We start from the raw sequence: 13,488 nt of genomic DNA on the forward strand, positions 1-13,488 counted from the left end.
ACTTGGCAGACAGTCTGAGTTTATGACGGCTGTTCTTTTAAACCAACAGCGGTGTTCACAAAAACACTGTGAGGTCTGCTCATGAATTCATAACGGTGTTTTGCTCAACTATTTTTTATTTTATTTTGAACAACCGAATTTGACATGTAATTGTTCAGTCAAATTTTTTTTGATAAGGCCTACAGAAAATGCAGTGTGCTGCTTGAAATACTGTATTTTGTGACCTTCTGTAATTGTAGTTCCGTATCCCTAGGCACCCATTGTTGTGAGGACCAAGATGTGTACAGATTTCGTTTTTATGTTCAGTAGAGGTGGTTTGGAACCCATGATGTTTCTAGGACCAACAGGATGTCCTGTTAACTGCTATTATAACTGTACAACAAAAGCAGGAGAGATAAGTATATAAAGCACCCCTATAAAACCTGCCCCATACTACTACTACTACATTCTGTAGTGGTTATACTAAATGTTTCAGAGAGTTAGATGTAGATCCCTATAAATATGTAATGCCGCCTCTACTTTGTAAAATCATGTGGAGATTGATATTCATACACTAGAGTGCCACAGTGCTTGACTGAAGCAATTTCACCAGGCAAGCCCGTGAGGCTAACAAGTATGGGAAACGTTTGCCCCAATATTGTCTTTGTACCCTCCCCTTACCTCAAACAACCTATTCAATTCAAAACCCTATTTTATTCTCCCATTGAGAAGGATGGCTAATTATCAGGGAAAAGAACATTGAGCATTTAGAAAGCCCTCATAGAACACTCATTAGTTCTAGATTGGTCACGGCTGCTCAGGACACATTAGTGTTCTATAACGTAGCTATTCCATTCTTATTCTAATCTTATTTAGCCTCATAAAGTTCCATGGCTTCAGCAGGTCTTTAGAGATCTCTGATGCACCTGGCAGGTTGTTTAGCAAAGTCTTGTAAACCTTTCTGGTTAAATTGTAGGTTCGACCAGGAGAGAAATAAACCCAAGCGTTGCCACCTCCGAAAAGGGGGGAAACTTTGTGGTTGTCAAGACCAGTTTGAATAAAGGGTTGGTTGCTAACAAGCTATCAATGCTAGAAGAAACGGGCCTTCGGTCATGCTAACCTGGGCCATTATTCCCAGTGATGGTTCTAATGGGGACACAGGGGAAAAACACTCACACAAAAAGGGAGTGTTTGGAGAGAAAAAGTCCTCCTTTCTCCAGACTGAGTGCTAGGTCTACTGTAGGTGGATGAGTGTGTGAGAACGGTGGCTGTAGTGGGAGTTCAGACCTGAATATAGGGACACAGTCTTAGGCTTTGTTTTAGCCCTGGGCCTAGAGGGGTGAGGGAAGCACCTTGTCGAAAGGGCCCCATTGAGCCTGGCTGATGGGCTGAGCGTGGGGGCTTGGAGGTGGCGGCGAGGGCGCTTGTGTACCGAGGAGGGGCTGGGGTTGTTCTCTGGCCACATGAATGGAGGACGCTAGCGCCCGTTGGCTGGCTGGTATTGATGTGGTTTAGCCGAGTAATCGGATTGAAAGCGAGCCATGGTACTTATGTCAGTTCGAGTTTCGTCAAATGCATAATATGCATGGCACTGGCCTAGGACAGCGTATTGAGACTTGGCAATTCAGCGTCGTAGAAAGCCAAAGCCTCATTTAATTCAAATATAATTCTCACTCAACCGTTTTACCGATTCTATATATTTGCATAACAGCAAAGGGCCTTTGCCTTTTCAATGTCTCACACTGTGTGTGTTTTTGTGTGTGTGTGTGTGTGTGTGTGTAAGTTTCCTGGCCTAGGCCCAGTAGGAGTAAAGTGTAATTGAAAATGTACATGTATGCCCCGAGACAGAATTTCTCACAAGGATAATCAGAGAGGAGGTGAAGGGGAACGGGAGAAAAGAGATAGGAGAGAGAGAGCGAGAGAGAGAGGAAGAGAAATGGAAGGTGATTCAAATGATGACATATAACTGTTCCCTGGACTGAAGGAGCAGTGTGTCATGACACAACACAAAATACCAAACATCTCCAACAGGCATGCATTTACAATGGTGTGAACTCTCACACGATATCATGTCAGCGACAAGTATAGGTCTGTGATCTGTCTCTGTCCCCCTAGAGCTGCTTCTGATAGGTTAGGGTTGGTGTTGAATCTGATGCAGGACTACTTTAAGTGAAACTTCTGGGTGAATGGTTTCCCTTCAACTATGACCCATTCTAACATGTCAATCTTGACATACATGGGAAAAGGGCTTTGGCATTGAAATTGTGTGTTACTAGTCAGTAATATCGTAAAATTGCCCCCCCCCCCCCAAAAAAAAACGTGTTTACGTGTGTTTTTTAATGGTTTTAATGCCTTGAGGTTTTGCTTGATATGATGTACAAATAAATATGACTTACGGAAAAGATGTAACGAAAATGTTATGTTGTTGATGTTACGATTCCTGTAACATCCTTTATACACAAGTCAAAGAGCCAGGGCCATATGCATGTGTGTGCACAAGTGTGCACTCTTATTATGTTGCTGCATCTGATCATAGGCACACATATGTCTGGGTCTGACCAGCTCAACCCTGTGTGGCCGTTTGAACCCTCAGATCCCACATCACATCAATGGAGAGCGATCTCAAAACCATATTATCCTCTGTCCAAAATGATTCTCCTTCTGTCCCCATCACAAAAAGCTCTTTGAACCTGCCCCCTCCCCTCCCAAGGAGTAATCCATGGCCTAGACTTTGATTTTGCACCACTCCCCTCCCACCCATCCCTCCATCCTCCATCCCTCCTTCCTTTCTCACCCGCTCCTGAAATGTACAGCGGACAAGAGTCAAGCTGGGGAGAGAAGGAGGAAAGTGGTGTTAGTATCAGCATGTCAGACGTGAGCTTTATCCTAATCTCCTTAGTGCTGTGGCAGGGCGCGGGGTTGAAAGGCAAGGGGAGAGAAACTGCAGGGGACTGGCAAGTCTTGGTCAGCCTCCCCCTACATCAACTCTACCCCCAGTACCACCTCCATCCTCCCATCTCACCCTGCTCCTTCCCTAGGAGATAATGCCAGCCAGCATGCCCGCTTGCCGCAATGAATCCTCCAGGCCACAAAAAGCAACACACACACGTGCACACACGTGCACACACACACACGCACACACTCTCCCTGCCCCGCCTCCCCAGAGGGAATGTCTGATCCAAGCCTTTATGCTCCCCTTTTTCTGTAAATCAAAGGTGTGATGGGGTTTTGATGTGGTCACCCCACTGAATATCATTGTTGCCAGAACGCCATGTCTCCAGACCCCTTCACACGCATTCTCAGTGAAATATCATTTTCAGCAATGGTGCTACTCCTTTGCGTCTTGTTGAGCTCTCTATTTAGAGGTTTTGAGTTTTTACTTCATGTTTTCCTTATAAATATATATTTTTTAGAATCATGACCCATCGGATTAGTATATCTCTATAAATAAAAACCAAACACCGATGCTACACCAATTACAATTCCCATGTGAATTGGCTAAACTGAATGATAAACTCAAATAAATGCTTAAAAATGTGCCAGCATAGTCAAGGAGAGCAGCATCCTGTTTGAGAAGATGTCAAAACAGACCGTCCTCTAAGAGAGACTTCATCAAGGTCTTCAAGGCTTATGGAGGTCCTTCTCTAGAGCTCCCCAGTCTTCACTACTGCTAAGGATGTCCTTCATGGTCTTTTCACAACCTTTTACCCTCTGACTATACAAAGGGTACCTTTCTGTGTAGTTTTCTAATGGACAATGTCTTGTCCCCAATACTGCCTATTGAAAAGTGGAAAGGATAGACCCTCACAGGACTCATTAAGGATTGTCATCTAAGTGACTAACCTGAGATATACTATATGCTGCTTTAAGGGGAGGTACTACAGGTGAATAGAAAAAAAAACATCCTGTTCTTCTATTAGAATGAAACTTGACCACATGAATATACCCCAAAATATAAGATATATTTGTATTGTGACCTTTAGTTTCCCCCCCAATAAACTATGCAAATGACGTGTTTTCTCATTGAATATGTGCTAATTTGCAGACAATGTAGAACACGGCAACTACATCATAAATGAAGTCAGAAGTTTTTGGTTTGTTTTAATGGCATCAATAACTAATTGGTTAGAATTGTTCAGAGGCTTTTGTCAAAATAATGTTTTTTCAGTTAATTATGTTGAAAAGCACTTGACAAGTGCTAAAAAACAAAGTTTTCGCCTCTTTTTTGGTAAATTACACCACATGAAATGAGATTGACAAAAATATTATGAAAATCCCTCTGAACATGTCTAGATATTGCAATTACATAGCAGTATGTAAATTGTGTGGCTTTACCTATTATGAGCCAAGAGTTGTCTAGCTTGACATGTGTGTCAAGTGTTAGAACGGGTTCTCTCTCGCTGTGTGTTCCCCTCCCTCAAAGCCATGACAAAAAAGTAAACAGCAATATATGATTTGGCTAGCCATATGCTTGAGAGAATAAGCTTTCCAACAATGTACAATTCATTTAATTTTTTCTTAACTTGCTAAGACATATTTCAATAAAATATGGTAGCAGACCATGATTTAAGGCTTTGTTTACTCGGCGAAGGTTGTATAAAATATTGTATTTATTTTAATAAAAAATAAATAAAAAAATTATAATATGTGTAATTTGGGGCAATATTTGTGGCATGTTATGAAAGTTTACTGGTTATAGAACCAAAATATCAAAAAATATCCAAATTGACAAACTGAACAAAAATCTGAGTTTTTGCTCAACCTACATTAATGATGGAACAACAGTAACAAGAAAACAGCAAGAACAACAGCATTGGAGTTGGCATGAATAAAGTAGAACATTTCTGTGACTTAGAATGGACTTAGAAGAATGGACTTGCATGCAGAATGCACCCAACATTCCTATAAAAGCTGTGTAAAAGGTGAATTTATAGTCTGTCTCTCTCTGTCTGTCAGAAAGAGAGAGGCCTCTGCAGCCTTCGCTTTGGACAAAACCCATCCAGGAGTGAAGAGGCTTGGTCAGCCCAGCTGCCTTCAACACTGAATGGAGCTCTCTTTCTGCTGCGACCATTCACTGCTCTCCGTCCACTCTGAATAGAATGTAGGTGTTAGTGGCCAGAGACGGACAGAACTAGAATGTTCCGTGGAGGGCCCGAGGCTCCTGAAGAGGTTGTGTTTTCACTCTCACTCAGTCATGAAATCATTCCTCCCTCAAGTGAGGAGGGGTCTCCTTCACAAAGGGCCTGTTGCACCCAGACCACGCTCTACATGTTTATGGAAGCTTTTTATCTTTTAACTTGATACTAAAATGAGATTCTGAATAAAACATGAATTTCTCTTTGGACACTCAGTGGACTTGAATAGTTTTCGCAGAGGCGACTGGTGATGTTAAGTTTTGAAAGGTGATGAATGTAATCGCAGAATAAATCATACAGCATTTTTTACTTTCTACTTTTTGACATTTCCTTTCTTTATCTGGCCAAAACCTTCTGTATCCCAGAATTATTATATTCTTTCTTTTCAACATAAATTACTTCAATTCCTCCTTCCACCCCCATTATACACAAACACACACACACAAATAAATCAGTACCAAGAAGGGAAAAAAGTTATTTTTCTCTTTCTTCTTATCGTTGTCTTGGAGTGTGACATGAGGGGGTCTTTCAGCCTTTCTAACCCCGGCCGGGCCAGGCAGAAGTCTGAAGACTTTTAGCAGCAGGAGAATTACAAAAGGTTGGCAGGGGCACTTGTTAAAAAGGAAGTGGCCATTCTCAGGGGGTCGAGAGTTGTGTGGTGTTGAGATTAAAACTTTCATTTCAGATGTGGTACTATTCATGGAGGGCAGGATCTGAAAGAAGCCCGATGAACACTCTCAGTGGTTCTCCAGACTCTTACGCTCCTTGACACATTTCAACACATTGTCAAATTGTGGGTGTGTGTGTGTGGGAGGGGGGGAGGTTGGTGTGTGAGCTTGTGTGTTTGTGTGTTTGTATGTGTGTTCTAATGACCTTGCCTGACTTCAATGAGCTACTACTGACGCTAACCCCCAGAGAGGCCAATAAGTTGTTCTTCAGTTCCTGAGCCTCCCTGCTGGCAAATCAGCCCCAGTGAAAGACCTGGTGGCTGGGGTGGAGATAAGGCAGTACTGGTGGCTCTGGGCTGGAGGTGGATTTAATGTATAGCAGAGTATAGTAGAGTATAGTATTAGAGCAGTGTAGAGTAGAATAGAGCAGAGAAGAGCCTGATAATGTAAAATAGAGTTGAGGAGAGTGGAGCAGAGGTAACAACAAAATACAAAAATAATTAAATGTACGTATGCATTTACAATATGTATTAAACAACACATATCAAATGATATAAGATACATTGTAAATCACATAAGCTTTTGATTTAGCAGAAAATGACATTATTGCCATTATGTTATTATATGAAGAATAGGTCAGAAGCAATGTATGACATGTTTGAGTTGCTTAAGAACGGAAACAATTAATCAGAACACCAATGCAGCAGGAGAACAGCTCCCCGGACCGTGATTCTGTTAATAATATTATAATGAGTTCATGATTTATTCATAACACCATTTACATTTGTCAGAAAATAAACACACACTTTTCCATTTCAAACTACTTGTTTGAACACTATCCAGCACTGCTCTCACACGCTCTCACATCCCAGTCACACGCTCTGCATGCTCTCCATTCACCCTGCTTCCTGTCCAAGCTTTGTTTCATAATTTCACGAGGACTAAAAGTCACACACACACACCCAACACAAACACACACACGCGCGCACGCACACATACACACAAACATGCACACACACACACACACACAAATAAGAGAGAGGAAAGGGAGGCTGGAGGAGATTCTCAAGATGCCTCTTATTCATATCATATCAGCACTTCTTTGAAAAAAGGATATCTGGAAAATGAAAGCGTGCAGTAGCTATTCAGATAAGTTGGAAGGTCTTGGTCTGGTTCAAATGTGCCATATCTGTAACACTTGAGAAAGCCTAAAGATTCCCCTGAAGAGAGCCATGGTGCAGGACCCAGTCAGTGTCCTGGGGGATCTGCTGTATGCCCCCTCTTTGTTCCTTCACAGACGGGGGCCTGTTGTCATGCCACATTCACGTGCCAATCCCACACACACAGGCAGACACACAGGCATGCACACTCACACACACACACACACACACACACACACACACACAGGCGCGCACACAGGCATGCACACACACACAGGCACACACACACACACATACTCATCCCTTCACCTGTTAGAAAGCCACCACCAGACCACTGATACAGGCACACAGCGTTAGTTCCGCACCACTCCAGCCCTTTCAAGGAACAGACTGTAATTTCATCAATTTCTCATGGCTATAATTGCCATGAATACTTTACATTTCCATGTCTAAACATCAACAAAAAGGAGGATTTCATGGCCCCTGACTTCCCCCAGACAAGAGGAAGCAGGGAGAAAACACAATCCTCCGTCTTACGCAAGGACGTCTGTGAGGGTGAAGAGGAGTTTTTTTTTAAGCTCAAATAAAGAATAAGTTAGAACTGAGGGTAAACACAAACTAGACCACGTTGTTGATAAGAAGTCTTCCTTGTTTAAGATGTCTGGGTCCTTGTCCTTTTGTCATCAATCTTTTCTGATACATGTTCAAGATTGAGTAAGGGAGGGGGGGAGACTGCAGAACTGCATCTGAGAAAAAATATTATTTTAAAAAGATACTTGAAACAAATAAATGAACTAATCTGTGGAATACTGAATACTGAAGCATACATATACCTGTATCGGTAGACCGCATCTTTGGGACGGAAATTTCAATAATCTTAAAAAAGCAATTAGTTTTTTCACCATGAAATCCGCTGTCTTTGTCACCAGTATAATGTGAGGGACCAGAGTTAGGAGTTTGGCTCCAATGTGGGGGCTCAGAAAAGCCTCTCCAAACAGCAGAGACAGACGGCATCTCCACTCTCCAGACACTTTTGCATTTGAATGTTTCAACGATGCACGTCTCTTTAGAGTGAGCTCAGCCACTAACATCCTTAATCCCTGAAATATTGTGAACCCCATGAATGCCCCCCATCTAAGCATATGTGTAATTATTCTGTAATTCTCGCCAAATTGGGATTCCTATCGTATGCTGGCTGAGTAGCCCGCCCCCTAAACCCCACAGCCACTTCTCTCTTGTGGGACCAAATAATTGTTTCTTTTTTTTGTGTTCGACCGAAAGAAGAAAAAAAACTGAGAACAAGAGATTTAGCAGAGCTGGTCTTAAACAAGCTGACGATTTACATACTGACATATTCTCTCATCCTCCCACCAAACGCAGGGAGAGAAAAGAAAAGAGAAGCTGATTTGTTTGATGGGGCATGCTGAGAGCCAGAATGGAGGACCAAGCCGTGTATACGTAATCTGAAGGTTTCAGTCTGTGTGTTGTTGGAACGACTTCTCCATCACCCTTTGTGGGGTAAATGAAGGAGACTTAAAGAACTGGCCTTTGATTTAGAATGAAAGTATTGAAGCTCTTTATCTGCTCCAGGATAAAATGATATGTCATGAATGTCTGTGAATTTGGAAACCAAAACTCTTGTTGGTAAATATTAGAATGCATCAAGGGACAGGGATCAAAATCCACTACTGAGTAATTCCCAGTCCTGGTAATTCCCAATTAGAAAATAAGATCTTTATTTCAATAAAAGTTCGATTTTTTGTGGACTTCTCAAAGGGAAAGAGAGAGAGAGAGAGTACAGCCGTGGCCAAGTATTGGGAACAACATACATTTTGTGTTTGCAAAGCTTGCTGGGCCTTGGCATAAAATGACTGCTAACATAATTTCAGTGTCATATCATCAGTACAGGGGAAAGTATGAACTAGTTCTTGCCAGGTAAAATCACTCTATCATTCTGATTGGATTTTAAGAGCAGATTGACTGCTGTAAAAGAGGGTGCCCTTTGCATTTATTGAAAGTGTTCGCCCCAATGTTCGTTCCTTATTGTATTCCGATAATCTATAGAAACATGTGAAAACATTTTCCTCAAATACTGAACCAGCAAACTTTGCAAAACACAACATTTGTCATTGACAAAACTTATTGCCACGACTGTAGAAGAGACAGAGAAAGAGAAAGAGAGCAAAAGAGTCTCTATGGGAGAGTTGGATGAGATGAAGTTCTGTTGTGTGATGGTTCACTTTCGTTCAAAGCCCACTAAAGCCTTATATACATTAGTTTGCAACAGTAAGTCCTGCTTAATTACCATCAAGTGCTGCCTTACGGGGAACTCTGAAGCAGGCACATTCAGCTCTCTCTTAGAGACTGGGCCTCAGAACAATGATAGGGGGTGAGGAGGGGGCGAGGAGGGGGCTCCCTCAGTTTTAATTTGAACCCCTCTTTCTGTCATTCTATCTAATGGGACCTTTTTATTGGCGGCACCCAACATGAGGGTTCTTGGAGGGTAGATCTGGCGCCCGCTCTCCAGCCGCCTGGAATAAAGAAGGAGAAGTGGAGGCTGCTGGTATCTCTGAGGTTTAATTAAGACACTTCAGGTCCTCTGTGGGGATTTTCTCTCTCCTCAGTGCCTAACTCTAACCCTCAGAGGGTCTGGGGATCAAAACAAAATTGCGTCTAAGATGCGAAAGGCGGCGAAGGAAAGGGTGTTTGTAGAGAAAAACAGAAGGATTAATTAATGGACAGCTTCACATTTGGAGAACCTGCAGGCCTTCAGACGTGGAGAATATCAAGGCTGGAGTTCCTGTATAGAAGGTCTTCTAATCAAATGTATCTGAACTCAAACTGCATCCAAGTCAGACAGCTTATTTGTTTTTGGTTTTAGGTTCAGAGTTGAGTCTTCCATGACTGAGACATTAAATTTAGTTTATTATCCTCAAACCTGAAGTCAAGATGGGACCTCGTCATCTGTTCTCCCTCCAACTTAACTCAGTGTTCAATGTCCGCCTGTCAGTGTTGATGATGTAGAGCCAAGAGGTTGTGTGTCCTGAGCCCACCCACTGCCCCCCTCAGCCCTTCCCCCAGCCCCAGCCCCCTGGTATTTAACTGACTACATCCAGGTTACCCCTCTCACCCGGCCTTGATCTGAACACGTCAGAGCCCCTGAAGTTGCTGGACACATGCAAGTCGAGGCCAACAACAAAGGAACACAGAATCCGCTCACTCTCATATCTCTCAGAGCGACGCCCTAATCTGGCCACTGAATGACTGGGTGATAATACAGATTAAAACTGCTGTTTAGAAAACCTCCGGCCTTTGGAAAGAGGGATGAAGGGTAGGAAGAAGGTAGGGTGGGTGGGATGGTTTGATGAATTGGGGATTGGGGGTTGTTGTACACATTTTTTTCTTTTTCTGATCAAAAGTTGTTCTCGAAGTCTGTTTTGTCACAACACAAGAAGACATAGTAACTTTTTGCACTGCGGCTTGTTTGCAGTCGGGGAGGAGATGTGGGGGTCCACATGATGGACGGACAGATGGAGGGGGGGGGGGTCACACTCCAACAGCTCTCCACAGAGAGCACAGAGGCTGTGGCTGTGCAGGTCAATCCCCTCTGACAGGCAGCGTCAATCAGCCCTTTAGCCCTGCCCCCTCCACCAGCAGGTTCTCAGAAAAGAGCTTTGTAGTTGACAAGGTGAGATTGCACTGGTGGTGATCCACACGCATGCACATGACTGTGACACACTCACTCACTCACTCACACACACACTTTGACTTTTAAAGTCTCTGAGGGCCAGTGTGAGTTGGATTGCACTAAGAATGCGTGTGGAATCAGAAGGGTGTCAGGGTATGGGTCTGGCTCATTTAGATCGGTAAGACCATTAGATCCAGACAGCGTCTAGAACACAGCCCCATGATGGGACCCATGCAACTCTCTGATCCCAGTCACGCCCTGATGATGTCATCCACCACTACATTACATTCTCATGGTTACCGTGGTTAAATTGCTGAGAGTGTACTGAAACTGACTAAACATTATAGGAAAGAGAGCTAGAGATACATATAGAGCGTGAATGTGAGATAGAGTTAGAGTGAAAGAAAGAAGGGGAGGATGAGACAGACACATGAAAAGATGGAGACACAGAAAAGTAGACAAAGACATTGAGAGATAGAGAGGGGTGTGGGATGGAGAGATAGAGAGGTGTTAGGTAGAGATGGAGAGGGCTATGGGTTAGAGAAAGAGAGGGGTGTGGGGTAGAGAGATAGATAGGGGTGGACTGGGGTGGGTGTTAGCAAGATGGAAAGGGGTGGGGGTAGAGAGATAGACAAGGACGGGGGGTAGAGAGATAGAGAGGGCTGGGGGTAAAGAGAGAGAGGAGTAAGTTTAGAGATAGAGAAGGATGGGGTGGGTGGGTGGTGGCGAGATAGAGATGGGGTGGGGGTAGAGAGATAGAAAGGGGTGGGGGCTGTGATCCTAAACAGGCTTCTCTTTCTTTCAGGGCTGTGCCGTCCCAGTGCAGGCTGGGAGTCGCTGCTCACATCCCCGGAAAATTCAGGAGGAGAAAAAGTTTATGGAAGCGAGTAGTGCATTCAGACTAGCTCCCAGGCCTTTCAGGGCGCTGGGGGTGACGGGCTATAAGGAGGCATTCAAGCATGCGCTGGGAATGATCTCTCCACTGCTCCGCTACCTGGGACCACAACCTCAAGTGCAGCTGAGATCCCCTCTCATTGAGCCTGTGGACAATAGGCCGGGGACAGGAACAATCCTGAGGAGTCTATCATTCTGTGTGGTGTTATCTTAGGGGCTGAATGAGGGCCCTGCTCCCCCTTCCTGCCCTGCAGTCGGGCTGTGTTCAGGAACCAGTGGAAGTCTCCAGGTCCTTTCAGGGGCTCTCAACAGGTTCACAAGGGCAAGAAGTGCAGTATATTAAAAAAGGGAGGGGATAATAACTTCACTTGACTGAAGCTAACGACAGTGTGTGTGTGTGTGTGTGTGTGTGTGTGTGTGTGTGTGTGTGTGTGTGTGCGTGCGTGTGTAGCCAAGCATTCAAAAACCAAACATTTAATTTTTATTCCTTGGTTGCCCAAAAATCCAAACCGAAAACAGCTATTTACCCACTTGATGGGAGAAATAAATACATAATTTAATTAAATAAATATTTTAAATTGTGTTTTTTGCTTTGATTTTCAAAGTATATGGGCTCACAAATAAATTACTATTAAATATAATAATATAGCATTTAAATGAATGGCATGTAACAGTACTTCATTAATGTGTGTATGTGTGTGTTTTCCTCTGCAGTATATGTGCTTTACCCAGCATTGTCCATGTGTGTGTTTTTTTCCTTGCAGTGTGTGTGTTTTTTCCTTGCAGTGTGTGTGTGTGTTTCACCCAGCAGTGTGTGTGTGTCTGGTCGTAAAGCTGTTCCTGGCTGACCACCACCAGAGCTGTAAGCTCACACCTCATCCTGCTCTGTGCGTGTTTGTGTGTGTCCGTGTGTGTCTATGTGTGTGTGTGTCCATGTGTGTCCATGTGTGTGTGTGCTCTCCCTCCTCGCCACGCTGCCAGCCCCTGACTGTGGGAAAGGGAATAGCATGACTTATCTAAACATATGGTTTCCCAATTCAGCCCCCTGTGTCTTGGCTCTGTTGCATCTGGTACCATCTCAGTGAGTTAGAGATGCCACACAGGGCTGTGACGAGAAAGCACAACACTGTTGTTACAAACCCATGGGACACGTTTCTCACCTCATTAAACACTGGCCTGCGTGACCAATCCGGTTTTGTCGTTGTCGTCAGGTCATTATGCTCTCATTTTCTTGAGCAGTTATTCAGCCGTCACTGGGGTGTTGGTGGTGGTGGGGGGAGGTGGAAGGGACAAGGGGGAGGTGGAAGAGACGGGGGGGAGGGCAACAGCACTGAGGAAGAGGTCCATCCCTCCATGACAACTGATTGAATACTAGTTAGGAGAAGGAACAGTATTGTAGACCATGGAGATGAGATACAGAGACTGGGAGAGACTGTATTTGTGGTTTGAGGGGACCGAGTGGGAGGTTTGAGAGGGGCTAAGTGAGCTTGGACTCCGGGACTCTGCTAAGTGACACAGGGGATGAGAGACCAGAAGAAGACTTCCCGCGACTCACTGCAGTAATCAGTCACATCAATCAATTAATACGAATTGAGCAATTAGCAAATTGTCTAAATCAAACTCTGGGTGATCCTCTTTTCTCCCAACCTAGCGCCATGCATCAACGCTGTCGGGACTGGCTGGTGGAGGCCTTGATGGAGCGCTCAGCCACAAAGCTGAGTGCTCTCTGAGTCCACAAGTCTTTCTTGCACTCCCTCACTCACACATACACACACTCACACACACACACACACTCACACACACACACACACACAGATGCACCGTGGCAGACACACCATGTAATACCACATTTACGAGAGGGAGACCATGGAAAGGACCTGGTCAGTATGAAGACTAATGGAGCACAAGGATAATTGTTAGGATGCATGCTGAACATGACAGAGCCAGTCAGTCCTCTTCTGTGT

The sequence above is a fragment of the Hypomesus transpacificus genome, chromosome 14, assembly GCF_021917145.1.
Source record: "Hypomesus transpacificus isolate Combined female chromosome 14, fHypTra1, whole genome shotgun sequence".
Classification (NCBI taxonomy): Eukaryota; Metazoa; Chordata; class Actinopteri; order Osmeriformes; family Osmeridae; genus Hypomesus; species Hypomesus transpacificus.